Source organism: Polypterus senegalus, chromosome 11, assembly GCF_016835505.1.
Source record: "Polypterus senegalus isolate Bchr_013 chromosome 11, ASM1683550v1, whole genome shotgun sequence".
Classification (NCBI taxonomy): domain Eukaryota; kingdom Metazoa; phylum Chordata; class Cladistia; order Polypteriformes; family Polypteridae; genus Polypterus; species Polypterus senegalus.
Window position 1 is genome coordinate 47,610,756 of NC_053164.1, and position 23,066 is coordinate 47,633,821.

General features: G+C 36.9%; 1 protein-coding gene across 3 annotated transcripts in view; it reads left to right on the forward strand.

The window, feature by feature from the left end:
• Positions 1-23,066, forward strand: part of tcf7l1a (transcription factor 7 like 1a) — a 100,014-nt gene that overhangs the window by 21,309 nt on the left and 55,639 nt on the right. The window lies entirely within an intron of this gene.

The window sequence follows — 23,066 nt, forward strand, 5'->3', positions numbered from 1 at the left end:
TTCCAGCTAGCACTGGGCACAAGGTAGGAAAAAAAATCCTGGACAGGGTGGAAGTTTGTTGCAGACACTAGGGCCAATTTAGGATTGCTAGTTCACCTAAACTGCATGTCTTTGGACTTGGGAGGAAAGTGGAGCACCCAGAGAAATCCTGGGATGTGACCCTGATCTCCTTCCTGTGGTGTGGCAGCATTACCCTTTTTTTAAATTTGCAGAGTCCTGTCTGGTTGCTGACCTCCTTTTAGGTGCCTTTTTAAAATTGTGACAAGGATACAAAAATGGGTTATGTATACGAAACAGCCAGAGATTATTTGTAGATGAAGGCCACCTCCAAACCTGAACACACAGACCTTAATACGGCATGTTGTTGGCTTTGGGCAGTTGCTTCACAGAAAGTTCATCAGAACATTCAGATGGCAGTGGCAGTGAAATGGACGCCCAATAGGGGTTTTTTTTTGTTTTTTTTTCTCTCTCTTTTTTTTTGGAAAGGAATTGTAAAACAGTCCCTTAGGTTCAATGAAATTGCTCCTTAAGTAAACGATGATGTTTCTGTGGCAGCATTGTTCTCTTTACTAGGCTGAGCTCATTTTCATTAAGAAGGAAGTTTTGTTAATTAGCCAATTCATGCCAGACGTAGTTGTTGAAGGCCTGGCTAGTGTGTCTGTCGCTGACGTGAATATGTATGTGCAGTTCTATGTATTTTTCTTAACTGTTGTTCCAGCAGTAAAATAAGTGCTCCACTCCAGGCTAATAAAACTTGATTGTGTTTAAGGGCAGTTTGTTTGGGGTGGGGGGGTGGAGAGGTGGTCTTGGGGTTGGAAATCATCAGTCTGGCATTCTGAACAGCTGCTTTTAGTTAGAGTTGCAGAGCTGTGGCTTCCTGCGGCCAGTGAGTGAGCAGTGGGGGAGGGAATCTGGGAGTTATGTGTATGTGGGGGTGGTGGTAGTTAGTTGTGTGTTTTAGACAAATTAGAACAAAAAAAAATCTTCACCCCTGTGTTGTGTTCTGGAGCTTAAAGGCCAGATCCTCACTCCTTTTCCCATTTTTCTGAACTGCCTAAAACAAGCATCATTGCCTATTCCCTTGTCATTCTAGTCTAAGACCCCAGTTTTCTTGACCTGCGCTTTTTCCAAGTGTGAAAAGCGAGGGGTGTATTAAAATCAGAGTTAGCTTATTTTAGTTCCAGTGTTGAATTTTACAGGGCAGTTTGGGGTCTATGTGGAATTGGTGCCAAGTAGGCACAAAGCCCAGTGGAAGAAATCAATTTATAGGTAAGTTAATATAGGTCTTAACTTACTACTTTGGATGTAATGTGGAAAATTACAGTCAGCAGCTGAATTGTTCTCAGCATTGGGGTCATTTCGTTCTACACCCTGGTACATTATAAAACGAGTCAGAGCTTTGCAATATCCTAAACTTCTTATGCAAAAAAAATTGTTGTCAGCCCTGCACTATGGATACTACTCCTCCACATTACTGATACATGGAGAAATGTGTGCAAATTAAACAACTGCCTGGCTCTAGACCTCCGCTAAGAGCACCATTCTTTTCACTTACTACTGAAAAAAGAACAAAGCCTTAAATGTGTATGTGTTTAAGTGCAGTGGGTTGATAGTTGTTGCCCACCTCAAGATTCAGACTTAAATTTTTGGTGTTTTGTTTTCTCCTTAATTAGCACAATTGGAAATCCTTCATGTAGGACTGGGCTGTCCGGTTCTCATGTGAATTGAGTAGAGTGAAGGAGAAGGGGGGGTGCTTTTTATTTTTGCTAAAAGCAACTCTCGGCTAACCGCATTGCGCTTTCTGTGTCTGCGTTGGCAGGGTGCACGTTGGGGATGAATGGGGTCTTTGAGCCCCGGCAGGCGAGACTGAAAGGCAGGACAAAGAGCGAAAGAGCGCGGGATAGAGACTTAGAGTCACACAGCTGGGTGAAAGAATAAATTCAGCCCCATCCTAGACTCCCACTCCCTTCAGCCTCCCTTTTCTTTATTTTAAGTGAAGGAGAAAAACAGGGTGGGGGGGTATAAGGGGGTTGGGCTCATGACCAGAATGAGTTGTCTGAGAGAAGCTCTTTTTTTTTTTTTAAATATTGAAGCATGGAAATACTGGACTGATGTTCGTCAAGTATAAAGCAAAGCCTCTGCAAAGAAAATAGTTATATAGTATAGTATAGGCAGTTGCCCTTTTGGGATATTTTGAGGCACCCAGTTTTTAGCTAAGCAGCTACTCGCCATTAAATTAGATAATGCTGATGTTTCACATTTGTATTAAATTATGCTATATACTAGATACTCCTTTTGGTTTATTTTTCAGGTTACTTTCTTGAGGTTCAGTGGGCACTCGGTAGGGTAGTACTGCACTAGGTCTTACTCATTGAGGGGGGAAAAGAGATAAGAGAAGAAATCTATAATTACCCCATTATAGTCCAGACTCTTTGAGAGAGACCAACTAAAGACTGGGTCTATTCCTATTGTAATGGTTCTGTACTTTTCTACTACTTTTTATTGCTTTTAATGTTCATTGAACTTCTCTTGTATGTCTTACAGGGGATATTTTTCTGTTCAAATTCTTTTAAAGATTAATTCAGTAAGGTACACTTAAAATAGTAAATGTAACATTTCAGTCTGACATTTTAAGTACATTTTTGAGCATGTGTTTATTGGAACACAGCTCTGTTCATTTGCAAAAAAGTAAAGAGAATTTTAAAATAACTTGCCTACATAATGCATGTCTGAGAGGCACTTAGCCCATAATATTGAACTTGTTAACTTTTTTGGGTCTTCAGATATACATTTTTTTTGTTAGGCTCCAGCCCTGTTGGTAATGTCATTGTTTTCTGCTTTTAGGAATCATTGCCATTATTTTATGCAAGACTGAAAGTATCACTGAGAATTCATTATATATTAGTACCTGTTTGCCTTTTCTTTCATTTTAATGAAACTGATCAAGTGGTTTGCTTTTATTTGGAAGTCCTTTCTCGTGAGAGGTGTTTTTTTCCTTAATTTCCTTGTCCAAAACCCATATTGGTTAAAAATTAAAACCCAGTCTGTTTCATGCAGGGAATGAACTGCTGCTTGGGGGTTAATAGTTCTATTCTGTATAATTCTCATTTCTTCTCTCTGGTATCATCTTCCTTTACAGCACTAACTCTTGTTTATCCCACCCTACTCCCCTGGGGTCAGAAGGCTTAGGTCAGGACCTCCAGTGAAGGGATTCCAACTTTTTTTTTAATTTTTTTATTTATTAAAGTGGTGTCACCATGCAGATTTACCAATTCAATCACTTCTACCAATTTGACTGCCCTTAACTAACACTGGCTACTTGAGAACTGTGGAAACTTCTTTAGATTTGTGTGGTGCTGTGTGTAGTTTTTTTTTTTTTTTTTTTTAAATGTGAGGCACCGCCTTCGCCTTCTCTTAAGAATTTTTCACAGTCTCAAAACTAGGCACAGCCTAGCCCAGCTGTATTTCTCTCAATCTGGATCACATTAGTCCAGGCGCTGTGATTTATAAATTGCTTCTCAGGCTGTAAATCCCTGCAGTAATTGTGCACTCCCCCATTTCCCCCCCACAAACACCCACCCGCGCAAAGCTAATTGTTTGCAGGATAGCTAGGATTTGGGGTGTGGCAATGATTGATGGAAAGTTAATGGGGTATACAGGTACCAGTGTATATACACAAAATATATGTGTACCTATGTATTTTTTCTCTCTGTCTAAATCCACTCTTCACCTTAATGTGAAAATGGAAAAAGTATGACAAGAGCCTGCACATTTTGTGCTGGTCCCTGGCTGTCTCGCTTGCTGGCTCCCTGGGTCCAACTCTGCATTCCTCTGTACTCGCAGGGTAATTTTCTGGGGCCTCTATTAAGCTTGTGCTCTGGGAATCTGATATTTAGAGCACAGAACTCTTCGTCAAGTTTTTGTGGTTAGATAAATGCAGAGAAGGCTTTCCAAACTTGGGATAGTTGGGGGCTGGGGGTTTAGAGCAGTTGGAGAAATATCTTTGGTTTATGAGCATGTCTGTGTGTGCATGTGTTTACCGGCACAGTAAGTGACTATCTCTTGTGGACCCTTGTTAACCTAATCAAAAACAATCAGACTTTCTGCAAGTTATACCTTTTGTCCTCCATTTTCTTGGTATTGACATCTTTTGCAGTATGATTTAGCCTTTATATTGAATGCTTATTGATTTATAGTGGTGTTTTAACCATTGATCACAAATTTGTACAGAAAAAGGTGTGCAAAGAACTGGACACAGAAAGACACTCATTCCTGTGAAGAAAAAGTGGAAGGTTAGCACCTTCATTGGGCAAAGTCATGGATGCTGTTATTTTGGGGATGCAGAACAAGTATATGATATAGAGATCTAGATAGAGCTCTCTCTCGATATAGATATATCTATATCATTGAAATCCTCTTTCAAACAATAATACTCAACTTTAAAAACCTAGGAAGCAATAACAACTATTCTCCCCCCTCTGATTTATGGTTTATTCCTTGGTATCTCAGATTTAAATTCTTTGTAACTTTTTAGTCAAATGATCCTAGAAGGAGGATAGGTTTGAGAGCAATAATTAAGGCTGTTGAGGAAATGAAGAAGTAACATTAAGTACAGGATTTGGAAGAGTACAAGAATGGGATACATAAGGTTCTTTGTCTCTGATGCAAGGATGTGGCAGATGATATCAACAAATATAGGAATTATTCTAGGATTATGTTCAGTCAGTTCTGTAATAGTTTAACGGTTGCCTGATATCATTTTTGTAGATATCAGTGCACTAGTTGTTCACTCTCTTACTTTTATTCAGACTTGCCAATTTAAGCATTAAAACACTCTGCTCAGATTTATATGATTATCCTGGAGAAAAATAAATTATAAAAAGAGTTTTGCTTACAGTTGTGCAGTGAAGCAGAGATTATCACAACTAAAGCATGCATCATATGTTGGTGTTTTTAAAGTAACACCCAAAATGGCTACATTTGTACATCTCCAACTGCCTGTTTTGTGATGGACCGGGTTTCAGTGTCATTGTTGAAATAGACAGCTTTTTGTCTAGTGTGAGAGCAGGCAGTACCTTTTTGAATTTCAATAGGACCTGTTTGTAATGTTAACATTGGTAAATAAGACCATTTCATTATGCTGGACGCTGGTTTGTTTATTTTTCCATTAAGAAATGTGCACTGATCCAGTGAAATTGATTTCTGAATTGGAGAGAGAGAGAGAGAGAGAGAGAGAGTTCTTCCCCTGAAGTAGTTATATGCATTTGGACACCTCCAACAAGGTAATATCTTAGATAGCAGGAAGCATGCTCTGCATAAAAAACAAAAAAAGAAGAAAGCGTGTGGTGTTTATTTTGTAACGTGGGAATTGCATGATTTATTATTATTTTTTTTTAAACAATCTGGGCATGTATAGCCAAAATACAACAAATTATGGCATATTTATAAGTCTGAAACAATTGTTTGCAGTACATTTCTCAGATTGTGCCTAAACTTCTCATCTATTATATTATTTCCTGTCACTATACTGATCCATTCAACGGTGATAGTATAACTACAGTACAACAACAGGTTGTAATCTGTGGCAATTTGTGTTTGATATTTATGCTCTGAAAAGACTCATTCACTTTGTTAAAACTAGAGCATAAATGAAAACTCTTGTTTGGCATTTAATGCATGGTTAAGAGTGTTCTGGGAGTTAAACTCCAGTTTTTTATTTATTTATATATATATATATATATATATATAATATATGTGTCTGTCTGTCTGTCTGTCGATTTGGGTTTACAAAGATGTTGGCATGTAGGCTTCAATCGGTGTGTAATGCTTTACTGCATAGGCATTTTACTTTCAATTGCTAAGACTAAGTCTTAAACTTATGATAGTGTTATGACAATCTATTTAAAATAAACTGTACATTTTATCCTTTTTATATTGTCATGTTGCATTGATCAGTCATGAGCAGAGTGATGATGCAGAATCAGGTTTGTTATTGAAAGGGTGACAACTTATGTGTAGACAGATACTGTATTTGAGTGTACATCTGTGGCTCGCCTTTTTTGAATTCATTTGATTTTGAGTTTTACTAAAACATGGGGAAACATTGCATTCATTAATAATACTTCATTAATATTAGTATGGTGCATTTCCTTTGCTCCTGATGCTTATTAAGTATTCTATAGAACTCTCCTCCTGCTTGACTTGTATCATAACCATTAAATATTTTAGGTAAATGCTGGAAAAGATAGGCATTTTCAGGGCTGTACACAGAGCAAATTTGTTATTTTTGCTAACTTCAGACATCTAAAATTACTAGCTGCAATTTTCTGAAAAGATGGAAGCCGTTTAGGGTGATTTATTGACCCTGGAGTTGGGTGTTCTCTGGTGGATTCCTTTTTTATTTTGTGCATTTAATGAAGATTATGAACCATGTATATTAATTTGCGTGTTATGAGTGTGAAATTAATTTGGAAGTAGAGAATTGTTAAAGTTGTGTACATCATCTTTATTCAGATATTTACAGCGAACTGTATGACGATAATACCTGAATCTTAAAATCTGTGTTATTTTGGCAGGTTTGAAAAAATCCTCCCACAACCCCCCCACAAAATGATGTGATGATAAATTGTATAACTGAATAAGGGATACAGTCAGAAATCTTCCAATGAATGTTTCTAATGTCCAATGTATTTGTGTGCAGGTCTTTTTACTTTAGTTTTAGAGAAAAAAAAAGGGACTAGAACTTGTCAATTTGAAGTATTATAGGTTGTGTTAAAACAATTGTTATGATGGTGTTTTATTGTCTCTTTCAAAAAATCATTTACCTTTCTTGGGGAAAGTACTGTTTTTAAATTTAAATTCTCAGGAGAGTTAATTCATTGGACTTCCTCTATTGATGCTCATACAGGTTTCTTTACTTTTACTCTAAAAAGATTTGCCCACTAAAAATGGTATTTTGGATTAGGTGAATTTGATCATATCTGTAGCCCAAAGTTCCTAAAACTGTAATGTTGATTTGTGGCAGTCTGTGTGCATCATCTTCATTATTGGGTCGTTTTAACTTTGTCCACTTACTGGCTGGTTGTCCTGTCACTCTGAAAGCATGATGGACTATGCGAGCACGCTACCATAGCAAAATAGGGGAGTAAGGCAGCTTTGTCCTTTTGGCAATGATTCCTTTCTGCTATTTTTCACTCCTTAGTATTGTAGGATTGGCACTAAAATTTTGACTTTGGTATTGATAAAAGCATTTTCGGACCTCCGTAGCAGTACCAAAATGGTTTAAAAGCAAATAACAGATATCTCCACAACCCCTATCTTACTCCAGCCTCCCTTGTGTGCCACAAAATTATACAATGGGGACAAACTACCCATCACTTCTCTCATGATACACATGAAGTCCTGATAGCATTAGTAGTGGGGGGTAGTTACAGTTGCATCAAAGAGAGTAGTTTTGTGTACAAAAAATTTTTTTTTTTGTTTTACGATTGTAATAGTGAGTACCAAGGGAAGTGAAGGTGTTAGAGAGAGGAAACCTGATGTTTACGTCTAACCCGAAATGCTGGTACTGGACTGTTTAAGGGTTTTTTGGAACTTCTCCAGTACTGGTATACTGCACAACTCTATTCCAAAATATCATCAGAGCAAAACTAGATGCATTTACACTGGTAATTATTTTAATATTTAAATTCGCATAAAGAGATAATGTAGGGACAGAGTCTATTGTTTCTGAGAGCAGCGTTTTATGTCAGTTTTAATGTTGCTTGTATCAATTTCCCTTATTACAATATATTGTCTGTTGTATTTCATGAGGGCGGCACGGTGGCGCAGTGGTAGCACTGCTGCCTCGCAGTTAGGAGAACTGGGTTCGCTTCCCGGGTCCTCCCTGCGTGGAGTTTGCATGTTCTCCCTGTGTCTGTGTGGGTTTCCTCCCACAGTCCAAAGACATGCAGGTTAGGTGCATTGGCGATCTTAAATTGTCCCGTGTGTGTGCGCGCCCTGCCCGCGGTTTGTTTCCTGCTTTGCCCCTTGTGTTGGCTGGGATTGGCTCCAGCAGACCCCCCCGTGACCCTGTAGTTAGGATATAGTGGGTTGGATGATGGATGGATGTATTTCATGAATACATTTTATTTATTTATTTTTGCTTTGCTTTTAGTGAAGATATAAAAGTGGAGAATAAGAAAAAAAATATGTGGTGATAATAATCATTAGTTGACTGTTGACAGTGAAAGTAAGGTTTTGATGAGTGGTTGAGATGTTAACAGTGTACATCCAGATATATTAATGGAGAGTTATTTTAAGCAAACATGTAGGTACTCAAATGGATATTTAGTTGTGTACTAATAACCTTGCCAAACATGTAATTACGACCTGATAATATTTTATTTAACTTTAATTGGTTAGTATTAGGTCCAGGCTTTGGCCTTTTGTGTCCTTAATTTGAAGCAGATATTGTCTTGCTTAGACCAGGAGTGTCAAACTATGATCCTGTAGAGTGGCAGTGTTTACAGGTTTTCATTACAGCCACATTCATGATTATAAACCAATTACTACTGCCAATGGGACCAAATTTTCCTTTCCTTTAGCTGACTTGCTTTTTTAAGACTCCCATATTATTTCTTTATTGTTTTAACTGCTAGTTAATTAATTAAAAATGACATGCAAAGCTAGCCAGTAGATGACTTGCACTAATGTGTGTGTGTGTGTCACAATTTCTGTTGCAGTACAATGTTGGAAAAAGTAAATGTCTGGGAAATAATCATTTTTGATCCTCGGAACTTCTGCTCTCAAAAGGCAAAATCGTTTTGCAAAATGTTTGTGTGGCAGAACGTGAGCACAAAAAAGCCGTAAAATTAAAAAACTTATTCAATTATCTTCTAATTAAGAAATTAGTTGGAATAAAAATGGTGGCTTTCCAGGTGCAAAATTTGAGACCCCCAAGATGCATGTCATCTGTTGACTCATTTTTCATCTCATTATAGTTTTAACAGTAATGATAATGGACATATTATGTTCCATTTATGTTAATCAGTTGGGAACTACATTGTTTAATTTGCCTTTAAACAAATCTGTATCTTTAATTTGTAAAGTTGTAACTGCATTTTACCTGTCAGCTTGTTATAGTGATCTAAGCCTGCATTCAGTGGAGAGTGCTATACTAAAATAAACTTCAATGAAAAATTGAATTATTGCTTAGCTTCTACATAATGAAGAAATAAACAATAAAGGGTTCTGAGTCCCAAAAAGCAAGTCCGTTTCAATCAAGGCAAAGTAGCATCAGTAATTGATTATTAGTTAAGGAATTGGCAGGAATGAAAACTTGCAGCCACTGCGGCCCTCCAGGAATGAAGTGTGACACCCTGATTTTAGGCTATGGAAACCAGGTCGCTATCTATATTTAGTTTGCTTGTTATTCCCTTGACTGCAGAGGATTTTCTCTGAGCACCTCAGTTTTCCTTTTACATCCTAAAATAGTACAGCTCAGGTGATTCAAAACTTGTTCTATTTTGTTTAAACGTCAGGAATTGTGTCTCTCTCTCTTTTTCTATTTGCTACCATACCTGGCATGACTCTGGCCACCTTGAACCTGAAGTGAAGAAAGCAGATACAGACATTGGATAAATAACCTATAAAATAAATTGATAAATGGCTACAAAAAAATCCTTTTTTTTTCGTGAATAAAGCCTATGATGAAAATATAGAATTAGATTTTTTCCTCCATTAAATAATTATTTATACACAAGTTGCATGCATTAATGAACCAATCATAAACTTATGAGCCATGCAATTTCTTTATACTGAAGACCGGAATACAGATTTATATCTAAAAGTTCTTTTTAATGGGATGTAAAATAGGACACAAGCAACCATAAAGAGTTGGGACACCACCTTGGTGACACCATATAATTGAAAGGCTTAAAGGAAAAAAAAAAACACAACAGAACAATTGCAGCATCATCTTCACAGACTCAAGATCTTGACAGAAGTTGCTCAAGATGGCTGATTTCTGGGTTATGAGTTCATGAGGCAGGAAGTGGAGAGTCTAGGTAGATGGATACGGAAGTGACATCAGATCAAGTTGTCAATCTTCCATTCTACAGAAAGAGGAGAAGAGATCACATTAGTATACAGTGCCAGCCACTGGTCCAGAGGGTAATTACCATCACCAGAATCCTTAAGCTGTCTCCCATGCACAGGAGCGCGACAGGATTCATCCTTTGTATTTTGCTGAAATGACATCTGTGACCCATTTTCTGCACTTGCTTGTGACCATTTCCTATATTTTATTAAGGTTTTGTAATCCTATCTCAGTATGCCAAATGTTGGTCTCTTTATCGGTACTTTCTTAGTTTTACAACTAAGCAGATTGAAATGTCTCCATCAGCTTCAAAAATATTTGGAAGGATGGTGTGAAACTGGGGACAGATATTTATAATGTAGAGTGTGAACACATGTAGCAGTGTATGTAATGTGACAGAATCTGATTGCTATGCCAATCTCTTTCTTATTACTTTGTTCATTTTGCTCATTTTTACTTGCTGCTTGGTACAGAGAAGAGAGAGTTAATAGACTCCCTAGCCAAAGGTCCCTTTCAGCTGCATTGTTCTGTATTTGCCAGAAGATGATTTAGAGAACCTTGAGGCAGTGTGGGACGGAGTGGCTACTGACCCTTTCTTCCTGTGTAGATTTGTTCTCCTCCTTGCCGATAAGATTGCACTCTTTTTGTTTTTGGGATTCTTCAAACCAAACCCCCCGCCCCCACCTTTCCGCTGCTGACTACGCAACCAAAATCAATCAAAGTCTGTCTTTTCCTCAAAGTGGATTTTTTGCAAACCCAGAGGCCCCAGAGTATGACATTTTTAATTATTTGTTTATGGTATGAAATGAGTGCTCCTACTTTTGGACCTGTTGCTCTAGTTTCAAACAATGGATATGTATATGTTGATGCATAACAGTGTTAGGATATCCTAGTTTTACTATTTGAACTCCCATGCTTTTCTTAGATGGCCACTGACTAAGTATTAATTGAAAACTTTACTAAGTGCCTTATCAGTGCCCATTTTCATTTAAAAACTCATGATGCAACTTTAGTTGTGTTCTGTTGTGAAGTGCACCCTTCATCTTGTGTGATACAGGAGTTTTCAAAATCTGAATCACTGTGACACCATTAATGCATTTATGATATTTAGGTCATCCTTAGGCTGGAGTAAAACGACTGCTTTTCTTAATTTAACAAAGCAGACATTTTAAGTCTTCCATTCATTTCTGTTTTTATTAGTTACTTTTTTAAAAATCTATTAATTTTGTAGCATGATTTAACAAGAACTTTTTTCATTCTGATTCCTTAAAGTTCTGACTGAATTAATCATTTAAATTTTTTCAGATAGGTAACAGTTTTCATTGTGTAATTATGGACACTTAATGTAAAGTGTTACCCAGATATGTATTCGAATCTATAGTAGCTCCTTTTAAAGAATGGACTTGATCATTTTCTAAGCATGTCTTGAAAGATGTACATTTAAAAAAATAAACAGTTCCATTCTGTCCACCAGTGACCAAAGTGAACTGAAGATTGGAGATGCAGAAATACCTGTGGAAATTGCAAATGCATAACACACAATCCTTGTTTTCCCAAACATGCCCATTGCTGTACTTCCACTTACTATCCAATCATATTGCAGTTGTGGAAAAACAAATCGCACAAGATGGCCAGTTCATCTTTCTCATTTACTTCACAAGTTAGCAACTGAGCAAATTAAGTAATTTATTCAGTTTTGAGTTAAATGTGATGCATTAATTGAGTCTAATTTTCACTTGCATCCAATCTACTCTCCTTATCAGAGTTGTGTACACGTTTTACAACTTTGTTTTATTTCTCTTGCATTTTACTCCCAGCACTGTCCATACTATGCATTTGCATTTCCTTCTCAAAAAATAAAGAAAAAGAAAACTACCCACCATTAACACTGAGATTTCAAGTCTAGCCACTTCCGCTTCCTGAGGTCTGCTGACAATCCAAGCAACACTTTAGGAATGGTGGTAGTCAGGATACAGGCAAACACAATTATACTCCTACATGTATTGTTTTAGGATAACCTTCTGTTGAATTTGGATACTAATGATTGGACTATTTTGTGTTCTCTGAAGTCCATGAATTATTAAACTGAGATTTGTGATCTGCAGTAATTCTTTAATGTAACGTAGCAAACTTGCAGGTACTTTAGAATCCAATAAGGCCTCTTCTTTTTAGGTGAGGATTTTTGGTGTAATTTCAAGCAAATCAGTCGGGTACCCAGAGTTCATTACATTCAAGTGTTTTTAGCATTTCTTTTTAAACTTCTAACTCCCCCCACCCCTCTCTCTCTCTCTCTCTCTCTCTCTCTCTCTCTCTCTGAAACTTTTATAGAAACAAATTAATGCACTAGCTGCTGACCTCTAACCCCTAGGTCTTAAGAATGTTGATCCTCTGATTTCAACCAGGGCACATCAGTACTCCCATCCTAATGAAGTAAAAATGGTTCAGTTTGTCTTAGTTTTTTGGGGGAGTTGCATATTTACAAGGTGGGATGACAGCAATGCAGAGTGGGCTGCCACAGCAAGGAGAGCCAGGCTGCAGCCCTCCATGCAAACACAGGAGGCATCTGTAGGCAGCTGTGAGGAGGGAAAGGAGAATGTGGGGGCGGAGGAGGTGCAGGGTGTGCACAATCGGCTCTCTGTTTTCATATGACTAGTGGTATGTGAGCACTGAAACAAATGTGTTCAATTTGAAATTTTTTTTTCTGGTTTTTAATAGACTTCTGCTGTTCTATGTTTCCTGCCTGGAGCTGTTTCTTAAATAAATTTCATTTTTAAAATCATTTTTAAAACCCTAAATGCCTGGACGTTAAAGGAGACAGGAGTGACTTGTTTGTGCTGTTTTGTGGAAAAAGCTTATGCTTGTTTCATCAATTATTTACCCCAAAATAGCACCTTTTTTTAATTATGTAATTATTGCAGTCTGCTTTAGAGCTGTAAAATCAGGCAGCATTTCATATATACATTTTTAATACCTTTTTGTACATATGTTTGAGTGCTATATGTACTTTCCTGTGTCAAAATGCTGTGCATTAAAATAGGAAGGATTACATTCATGCCCTTTTGAGTAATACAGTATGTTTGTTGGGTTGTACTTGTGTGCAAAACCGGTTATTGTTCATGCTTAATGTGAAGAGAAGTTTTATATTAATTAACCATTGGTGGGGAAAAGACATGGGATGTATTCTTGCATCATTGTTTAAAAGGCATACAAAAAATTGACAATTCAGAAAATTGCTACAATCAACAGTTAAACAACTCTTCACAAACACTACAGTAATCTTGGATTCTTAATGTGTAAAATGGTAAAATCAATGAAAAGGCAGAGAATTCAATAAGCTAAAAAGCTTATGTAACTGCCTGTTTCACTGCTGCTGTAGTTTATGTAAAACAGAGTCTTTGTTTTTAACCAAATTAATTAATTGAATTTATTAGGTTTAATTAACAGTATACAGCAGGTGCATTTATTCAAAGCAAGTAAGTATTGGGATTGTGCTAAGTAGCAAATAATACTGAGCTCATTTGGTGAACAGTTGAATAGATTAGTGGTAGTCATCTTAAAAACACAAGATCCCACCTTATTGTTGTGAAGAGGAGAAGGCAGTCATTGAAATAACCTGTAGCAGAAAAGACTATCTTTAAATTTTATTTTTTTCAGTTACTGTATTAGTTAGTTTTTTTGTTTTAATCAGTTTGACTACATGAAGGTAGCAGGAAACACTTAAGTCATGTTGGAAATAAAAGCAATAGTGTGAAACTGTTATCTGAGGTGGTCTTCTAGGAACTTAAAAAGCTACTGCAGCTATTGTCCCCCTTATTGCCTTATACAGCAGACACTAAACAAATGTATATTTCAGATTGGCAGTAATGCATAAGTGTTTCCAGGAGATTATTGGGAAAATAGACCAGACCATGCCACCCAATAAACGTTGTAATAAAGTTGAATGGAACTCCTCAACATATCCTAACAAAGTTAAACTACTTCCTTATTTTTCCTATAATCCTGGACCATGGCATTCTTGCAAAATGTTTGCCACAATTGCATTTGTCTGGCCAACCTAAGCTTCAATATATGGAGCAGATCACCAGACCTCCAATGATGTGGCCATTAATTTTACAAAAGAGAAAAAAAACAAGGATGTGACACTTTTTATTTATCGTACACGGTGTCTAAATTTTGTAGATATTTGTCAGATCCCCTTCAAAAGACCATCAGTATACCAATAAGGAGTTTGTCTGCAGGCCAAATTGAAAACTCCAGGTTATGGATAGTAACAGGATAGTGTATAAAAGAAAGAATTGCTTTTCTTTGCATGCTGAACAAAGAACCAGTCTTCATCCTCACAGTGTTTAAACTTCTATTGGGGATGTTCTCTCAATTTTTTTTTTTTTTTTTACAGATCAAATGTAGACTTTAAATATGTTGTTGGGTCAGTGTACGAGTTTGTGTTTTTTTTTTGTTTGTTTGTTTTCCTCCCTTTTTGTTTCAGGGTGTAAATTTCATAAATGCATTTAATGGTTCTTTACTATTAAAGCAAAAGCAACATTTGTGGTGTTGAGACATCACAATAGAATTTACATATTCACATAGTTGTATATTACCATTATTAATGAGAAGTAGTAGTGTATGTGTTGTGTTTTTTTTTTTAATATGAGAATTTTGAATTTCTCACATTTTGCAGAAATTCTAATTTTTTTTAAGTTCTGAATTATACCATGGTGCACAGTACTTTCAAAGTGCAAGCACATTTTTGTCTCAAGAATTCTTAAGGTGACGTAACTAACAACACTTTTATTCTCTTCAAGTGTAGTTTTATATCTAGGTGAATTGCTTTTACGCACCAAATGCTCAAGATGAAGACTGTGTTTTTAAATTTTGTTGAAAAGCATGAAACTTTTTTTAAGCAGAATGGAGGAAAAATAGATCTGTGCCACAATGAACCCTCCTCCTCCACCGCCACCCCCACCCCCACCACAACCCTCCTTTCTTCACCAGTCTTTGCTGCTGCTTGCTAATGGCTCTTTTGTATACAAGTAGATGTGAAGAGCCCTGTACGCCTGCTGTAAGTGGTCCATGTTTCCTTGGAGACTGTGGCAGACTGAAGGCGTGCTCTTTGACCTTGTTTCATTACCTGGTTGAGGAGTGTAAATGAAGTTTTGGTTGCAGAGTAAGTTGCCAGATGTGAATGAAAAAAGATGGTTATTGGTTGTTGTAAACCTGCAGTTATTTCATCATCCTGATTAATCATGTTTAAATGGGCACTTTATTTATTTATTTTTTTATTAACCCTGTTTTAAGTGTGTTCTGCAAGTGCGCTGGCAAACACTGGTGGTTCTACCCACCAACCTATCAACCATTGAGGTTTATAAGTAATGCTTAATCTTAGACTGAATTGGGCATCATTAAACATTTCATCTGGAAGTTACATAAACTCTGACCACTTTAATGCATGAGGGGTAAAGGTGGAAATGTCACAAAAATGAGAACTGCAATGATACTTGTAAAGATACCATGAACTTTACAGGTTAATTTGTATGCACTTGTGAGTTGGACATGACTTGCATAGGTACATTTTGATCCTTCTTACTGCATATTTTTCCAAGATGGGCATGAATTTGTGAAAGTTGTTGAACTATAACCTCTTACTCCTGCTACTGACAACAGTATATACAGTATAAAACAAATGCCCATTTAAGATTTATTATTTGGTCAATTAAGAGTGTTTTGCAGGAGAATTGCTCCTGTAAAATCTCTCTGTTGACACAGCACAAGTAGTCAGTGGGGGTTAAATTGGTCTGAGTATTGTGTGTATGTGTTGTATAGGGGTGGTCACATTGTCTTAGTTGGAGTTCTAAAAGTGTAACCTCAAACAAAGACCAACGTGTTAATTGCCTGTAAAATGTGAGGATTAAGTAACACAATACAATGTGATTGAGCAATTCCAAGATTGCCAGGTTCATTGTCTTAATGCTAAAGTAGACTTTTCCTGGAGGAGTGTACTCCAGACTGAGGGTGGGATAAAGCTCAGCCCAGTAGATTTAGTGTGGATGGTAGGGGGAGGTCATTTATGCTAGTTCCCCTCCTGGGGGTGGGGTTGCAGTGGGGATAAGGATGGTCATTTCATGGTATGGGTTTCATGGACACATGCATAGATTTCTGTCAGCCCTGGGGGATGGAACGGAGTTAAATTCATTGACTGGGTTTTCATGTGTAAATCCTCCACTTAAGAATAAGTGAACAAGTGAATGGGGATTAAAGAAATTACTATGGGCCATCGACTGTTTCTTGATGAAGTTGAGGTTCTGAACCATTGATTTCAGTGACACTAATGAGACTGGACTTCAGATGGTGTTAGCCTTTGTGCACAAAATCTCTCTCTCTCATTCATTCTATTTATCTCTCTATCTAAAATATAAAAATGTGTATATTTGTAGACCTTCAAGGACAGTTTTTAGTGACCTTAATTTATGATGCCAGTAGAAGCATTATAAAATATAATTTACAGTTGTCTTTATTAGTTAATCCTTTGACCATGCTTGTTTCAAATTCTGGATTATATATAAGAAATAGAGTTCGGGTGGTGTTGGTACCGTGTTTGTTCAGATATTAGAGAGAGGAATTGTCTGAAAATGTTTCCTTTCTTTTCCTCATCATGAAATGTTTTTGGATATAAAACACCTTTAGCCATATGATTGCATTTGATGTATTAGGTACACACAGTGTCTTTACAGACACGTTTCCTAGTCATGCAACTTTTGGCCCCACCCAATCAATCAATTGGCTAAAGCCACCACTGCATTTATATACATATTTTGATATCATAAAACAGTTTGATACTGCTCCTTTAAATCACGTTAAACACATTCTTCATATGGCTGCTTCTGTGTTTTCTTTTTTTTTTGTTTTCTGTGTGTGAAAAACATCACAGAATACACAGTCTTAAAATATACAGGTATATCCCTGTCTGTCTGTCTGTCTATCTCATATATATCTTATATATCGTTTTATAACTCTTGAATTGAATTGAATTGAATTGAATTGAAATTGAATAAGTCTTCACTTTATCCTGCATTTCCATGCTAGATTTCTTGGATAATTTATGCAGTTGCCCTGACAGACCCTATGGTGCACGAGGCCTTTGAGGATACAAGAATCTCATCACTAATTATGTGGCACAAAATTTAATGCTTAAATGCTGCTTACTTAAATCTGAACAGAAATGAAGAAGAGTCCATGGACGACTTTTCTTAAGAACTTAATGTTGATTTTGCAAAGTAGGAACCTCTAAATATGTGTTATATGAAACAATCAAGTATTTTATTGAAGATGTGTAGTAGAACTCTGTTTATAGACTGCATATGTATAATTTTATAATGCACATGTTTTTCTGTGCCTCATTTATAAATTCCAAAAAACACTAGTTCGCTTGAAGAGTCACCAGAGAGTTGGCTATAGTGGGATAAGAATACATGAAATCATATTTTGGGACTAAGGCAAAGGCAGTGACTGGTCATCCCAATGGTCTACTAAAGTCCGGGACATGGCTTTTGAATGAAATTTGAGAAGGGGCCTGCTTTTCAGATGTTATAGTGCATTCACCCAGCTGTCAGGAAGCAATCCACTTGGACTCTGCAGACTGACAAATTCCTGCATATTTTTTATTTTCTTTTAAGACATAATGTCTTTTCCATTTTTATCCCAAAGCCTTATCCAAACTTCCTTCCCTGTGATAAACTTCAGTCCATTGAATAAATAGATACACTCCACTCCCCGCCCCCAACAAAAAAAGCAAAAAGAAAAACCTGAACAACTTTGACCCTTTTTTTACTGCCAATTTGGTGTTTTGTGTTACAGTGATAAGCATGTATTTCAGTGCTGACATAAAAGAAGAAAAGAATGAAATTGCAAACTATTTCATATGTACTTTTTAACCTGTAGATCAATTAAATTTTGCTAGAATGTTAAAAGGAAAAGTAAGATGACGGATAAAAAAATTGCTGCATATGCCACTTGAACCAGCCTCTTCAGCACACGAAGGTGTTAAAAGCCAGTTAGTAGTAAAATGGTTTATGAAGTGGTTTTTAATGTTAAGTTGTGCATCTTAAAGATAAACAAGACTTTGGAAAGCGCAAATGATATCAACAGTATCTGTACAAGTTACAAATTTTGTACTATGCTATAAATAGCAATATTCACCCACTTATTACATCATTCATGTTTGAGTAGATAGCTTTACCAATGCAAGGTTCTGGTTGATTAAGTAGTGAAGCTGAGTTAAAATACAGTAGGTTTGCTCTTAATATATTGTACAACTCTAATTTTTCCTTTTTACTTAAGCCAGCAACACACTGCATGATTTTGTGTTGTCAAATGCAAGTTAATGGATTACCTTGAGAACGTCAAATTAAATATCTTGGAATCGCAGGGAGAACTGATTACACGACTGTCTGAAAATCTAATGAAAGCAGTAGTTCGAAAGTATTGCAATCTTTCCGCATTCTGCTAGCCAATTAGCATGCTGCCTACAGCACTATTGGCTGTACAAATGTTTTTCCCCTCCTTTAGGGAGTCATTTTCTTTTTTTATATGCTCGATTAACATATCGGCCAAAAAATATAATAGTAACACAAGTAGATGGGTAGCGCCTGGGGGATGAATAACATTCCTAAAGCCACATGATCCAGTTGAAGGTTTCGGGTGACCAGAGCCTATTCCAATAGTATTGGGTGCAAGGCACTACTAATAATAATTCTTTAAATTTATGTAGTGCTTTTCTCACTACTCAAACCCCTTCTGTGAGTGGGGAGCCAATTCCGTTACCCCTAATATGTAGCATCCACTTGGATGATGTGACAGCAGCCAATTTTGCACCAGTAGTTTCACCACACATTAGCTGTTAGGTGCTGAAGTGGTGAGACAGAGAGAGAGCGAGAGAGAGCCAATTCGAGACTGGGGATAATTAGGGGGCCCGAGTGATTAGGCTGTGGGGGCAATTTTACAAAGGATGCTCAGGGATCTTTTATGACCACAGAGTGTCAGGACCTTGGTCTTGTGTCTCATCTGAAGGACCGGCACCATTTTAACTGCAGAGTCTCCATCACTGCACTAGGGATTTGGAATTCATATTTCGACCACAGGGTAAGCGCCCCTTTCTGGTCTCGCCAACACCTCTTCCAGCTGTAAATCAAGCTTTTTCTAGATGGTCTCCCATCCAAGTACACTGCCTGGGCCAAAACATGCTTAGTGTCAGGTGGATGACCTGTTCTGAAGTGGTATGGCTGCAGGAGAAGTTGCCAGTCCATTTCCAATTCCACTTTCACAGTTTGCAATCATCCCTTAATAACCTGACCTGAACATCTTTGGGGATATTTAAGGTAAACTGGAGTTCCCGAAGAATGAGTAGAGTTCACAAAGACCATGACAAAGCACATGATTTAAACATGGGATGTTTGATGTGCAGCAGCACTAACCTCCATGTACCATCACTAGCTGAAGATAACAACCAATTCTAATTTTAACTAGTCAAAATTATTTACAATTCACTCTTGAATACATAAACTTGCATGCTACTAAAATCCAGAGTTCTAACTCTGCATATGCAAGGTTTTATTGGGTAGTGATTTTGGGTAATTTAGGTGTGCCACCTGCACTTACAACTTTCCACTGAAGGATATGGTTCGTTCTTTGCGTCAACTTTTACATAAGGAAAAGGCTTCAGGGTTTTGCCGTTTTAAAAGTGATATAAAAATGATGGATCTGTATATTGTCATGTGAACTTATTCTTCATTTAGGACTTTTTTGTTTTATTTAGTTGTGTTAACCACAGCAATTTCTTAAGATTTTACTTTTCTTCCTCTTATGGCATCATATAAGCAATATATAATATGACTTAGGAATAATGTTTTGACCATTATTTTTGTTTTATGTATCAAAAGGACAAATCACACACATTTTACTTTTTTTTTATGTAGTTGACACCCGTATTTCTTAATATCAATTCTGCAAATTTGTCTGCTTCTCATTCCTTAATGATACTGAGAAGACCAGACATGGTTCTCAAATACAATTCTGGGGACAACTTATTAAAAATTTTGCAGTAAATGGCAATAAAATCCAGTACTGCAAAGTCTCTTCCAACATGGCTTCTTCCTAAAACACCCATTCTCCGTTCCACCATTTTGTGCCCTCTAAAACACCAAGGTTTCAGCGAGAGAGCAAAATAAACTGGACAAAAGGCTTAATGCAGAGAGAGAAAATAAAAAGCTGAAATTGCTGTTCTCAATTCAGGAGCTTAGTAGTACAAGGTAACTGAAGCTTAGTGATTAATTTATACATCGTAATGAATGCTGCCAGACAGACAGACAGACATGTGGATTATTGCTGCTACTTGGCTCCATGCATTTGAGAAGTGCTTCTGTTGGCTATGATCTCGTTATTTTGAGTATCACATCAATATATGGCGTAACAGCCGCATATAAAGTTCAGATAAGCATTATGGTTTGTGTGTATACTAAGTGTTTAAAAACTGTGGCTAAATTCTGTCATTCATGTTTGCATTTCCAATTAGACAGTAACGTTAACTTTTAGTTGTTTGTTTAGACGTGCATTCTGAAGTTGTACAGCCTTGCCTATTCTTTTATTGGTTTCATTAAGCAAAATTGTTGATTCTTTTGAGCAATGAAATGAATCATCTGTGGCTCTTCATTACCAACTTTCTTAACAGTAGTCCATTTGATGGATTGTGACACTTTGTGTACTTTGAACTACTGTTGAACAGATAATTTGAAAACCTGCATTATTTACTTATTTTTATAAAACACATACAGCATAAATAACGACTTATGTCTGCTTGTCGCCAAATGGGCAGGTCGATCTTAGAGTTCCATGTCAATATAAGAGAAGGAGATGCGTGTCCTATGCATGCATAATTAACCATGTGGGAAATGAAAACAAACTTTAAAAGAGCCCGACGTCACCCCTTAAACCCAGGAGACTCCATTAAATAATAATAATAATAATAACAACAATAATGAAAGGTTTATTACTATTTACAAGACGTTTCTACCTTTTTGATAGAAGAAAGTGCAAAGCCTCAAAACAGGCAGTTTGGAGAGACTTCAGCATGACTTTAAAAAAAGTAGAACGAGCCAGCGGCTTGAATCATGACACGCCACTTTGATTTTTTCTGCCTTTTTAATTCTTTTAGGGCTGATTTTATTTATTGTTTCTTTTCTCCCAAGGATGAAAATTAGAGAAAAAAAAACTGTTTTCTGAAAATCAAACAAAGCAATGGTTTCTTCCATAAATCAACATAAAATGACCTATGTATTTTTTTTATGGGTTTTGAATACATTTTTGGCATTAATGCATGTACTTCAACGAAATATGATTTACATGACTCTGTATTCTTTCTTCTTTGATTTCATGGGGGCATGGTGGTGCAGTGGTTGGCACTACTGCCGCACAGCTCATACCGCCTTTTTAGCTACAATAATTGGTCCTGTATAGTTGGCAGATGTTTCCAGGGACACTTTAAAGATGATTGCACCATTATAATATACTCCAATCTAGTTCAGGTAGATCGATTTCAATACATTTCACCAAGTTTGGTGATATTTGCAAACAGTTCTGTAATTTCTCCAAACTCTAAGCGAAAACAGTGGAGTTCACTCATCACTACTTTGAACACACATTTTGCAGTTCATATTTTCAAAAGCATAGCTGCCATTTCTTTCAATCTTACATCTGACACTATCGTCCAAACTAAACACCAGAAAGCACACACAGCACCTGCAACAATGTATCATTCACTTTTACAACTAGTCCATTGATATTTTCGAATACCAATGTATAATCTGATGAAGCAGAAAGGTTTATCAGACAATTTGTTGTAATCTCTGCTTTGAATCCTGCCTTCATGAGCCATTGGATTGGTTTAGAAATGTGACACTCTTTGAGCTATCTAATTTTTCCCACCAAGTTTTAAGCAAAATTCACTCACGGTTGTTATCTAGGCTAAGTTAGCTTTAGTAATCAGTCCAGCAATGCCACTGCTTACATGTTGTAAAACACCCACCACAGTGGTGGAAGTGTATGAATTGAGGTCTATGTGATGGCTTAATAAATGTTTGATTCCTTCAGAGCTGAAAAATGCAGGCTAGTTCCATTCACTTTGATCAGGCCTTACTTTGCCTTTATAGATGATGCAACTTATTTTTAAAGAAGGAACGCCTTGACTAAATTTGTCAAAACATAGAAATAAAAAGATATTTATTGCATACCCAACACATTATTGTTTTTATTTTGGTTTGGATTATACTTTAAGTTACCTAAGTATTTGATGGTGTAAATTAAGTGCTGAATAGATATTAAGTTTTGTTTCTAAAAATTTGTTGAATACTTAGCATTGACATTTACCCTTGTGGATGGTAAGAGCTGATCAATTACATCCCACCCAGCCAGTTTACAATGAATGTGTGATGCATGCTGGGACTTCCTTCCAGCTGTTTTCTTCCCTCTCACCCCCCATTGGTGAGACTAACTCACACAGCTGTGCTCCCTCTGCTCCACATTCCCCGACAATCCCCGATTTCACAGTCCTGCTGTCAGTCATCACTCACACTCTCCAGCATGACTGCAGCCTGCTTCCTTGGCGTCTTATTGCAACAGGGATGTTCTGATGTTGCTGCAGACCAGCATCACCCTCTTTTTACATTTGGCATGTTACTGTTTTCCTGCTTGCCATGTGAATGGTTAACATGTAGCTTTTCTATGCCATTTATGTGTCTTTGTGTTGCATCTCCCTGGCCTTTTTCATCTAGAGTTACCAGACATTGATTCTGGGTACATTATCCCTAATACCATGTTTGTTACCACCCTACCTTTACAGCTTATGTGGACAGGATGCCTTAAAGTAAACCTGCTGGAAATCAGAACTGGTGTTAATGGATTATTAATGTTATTAATAGGCAAATAAATTGCATTTAATTAT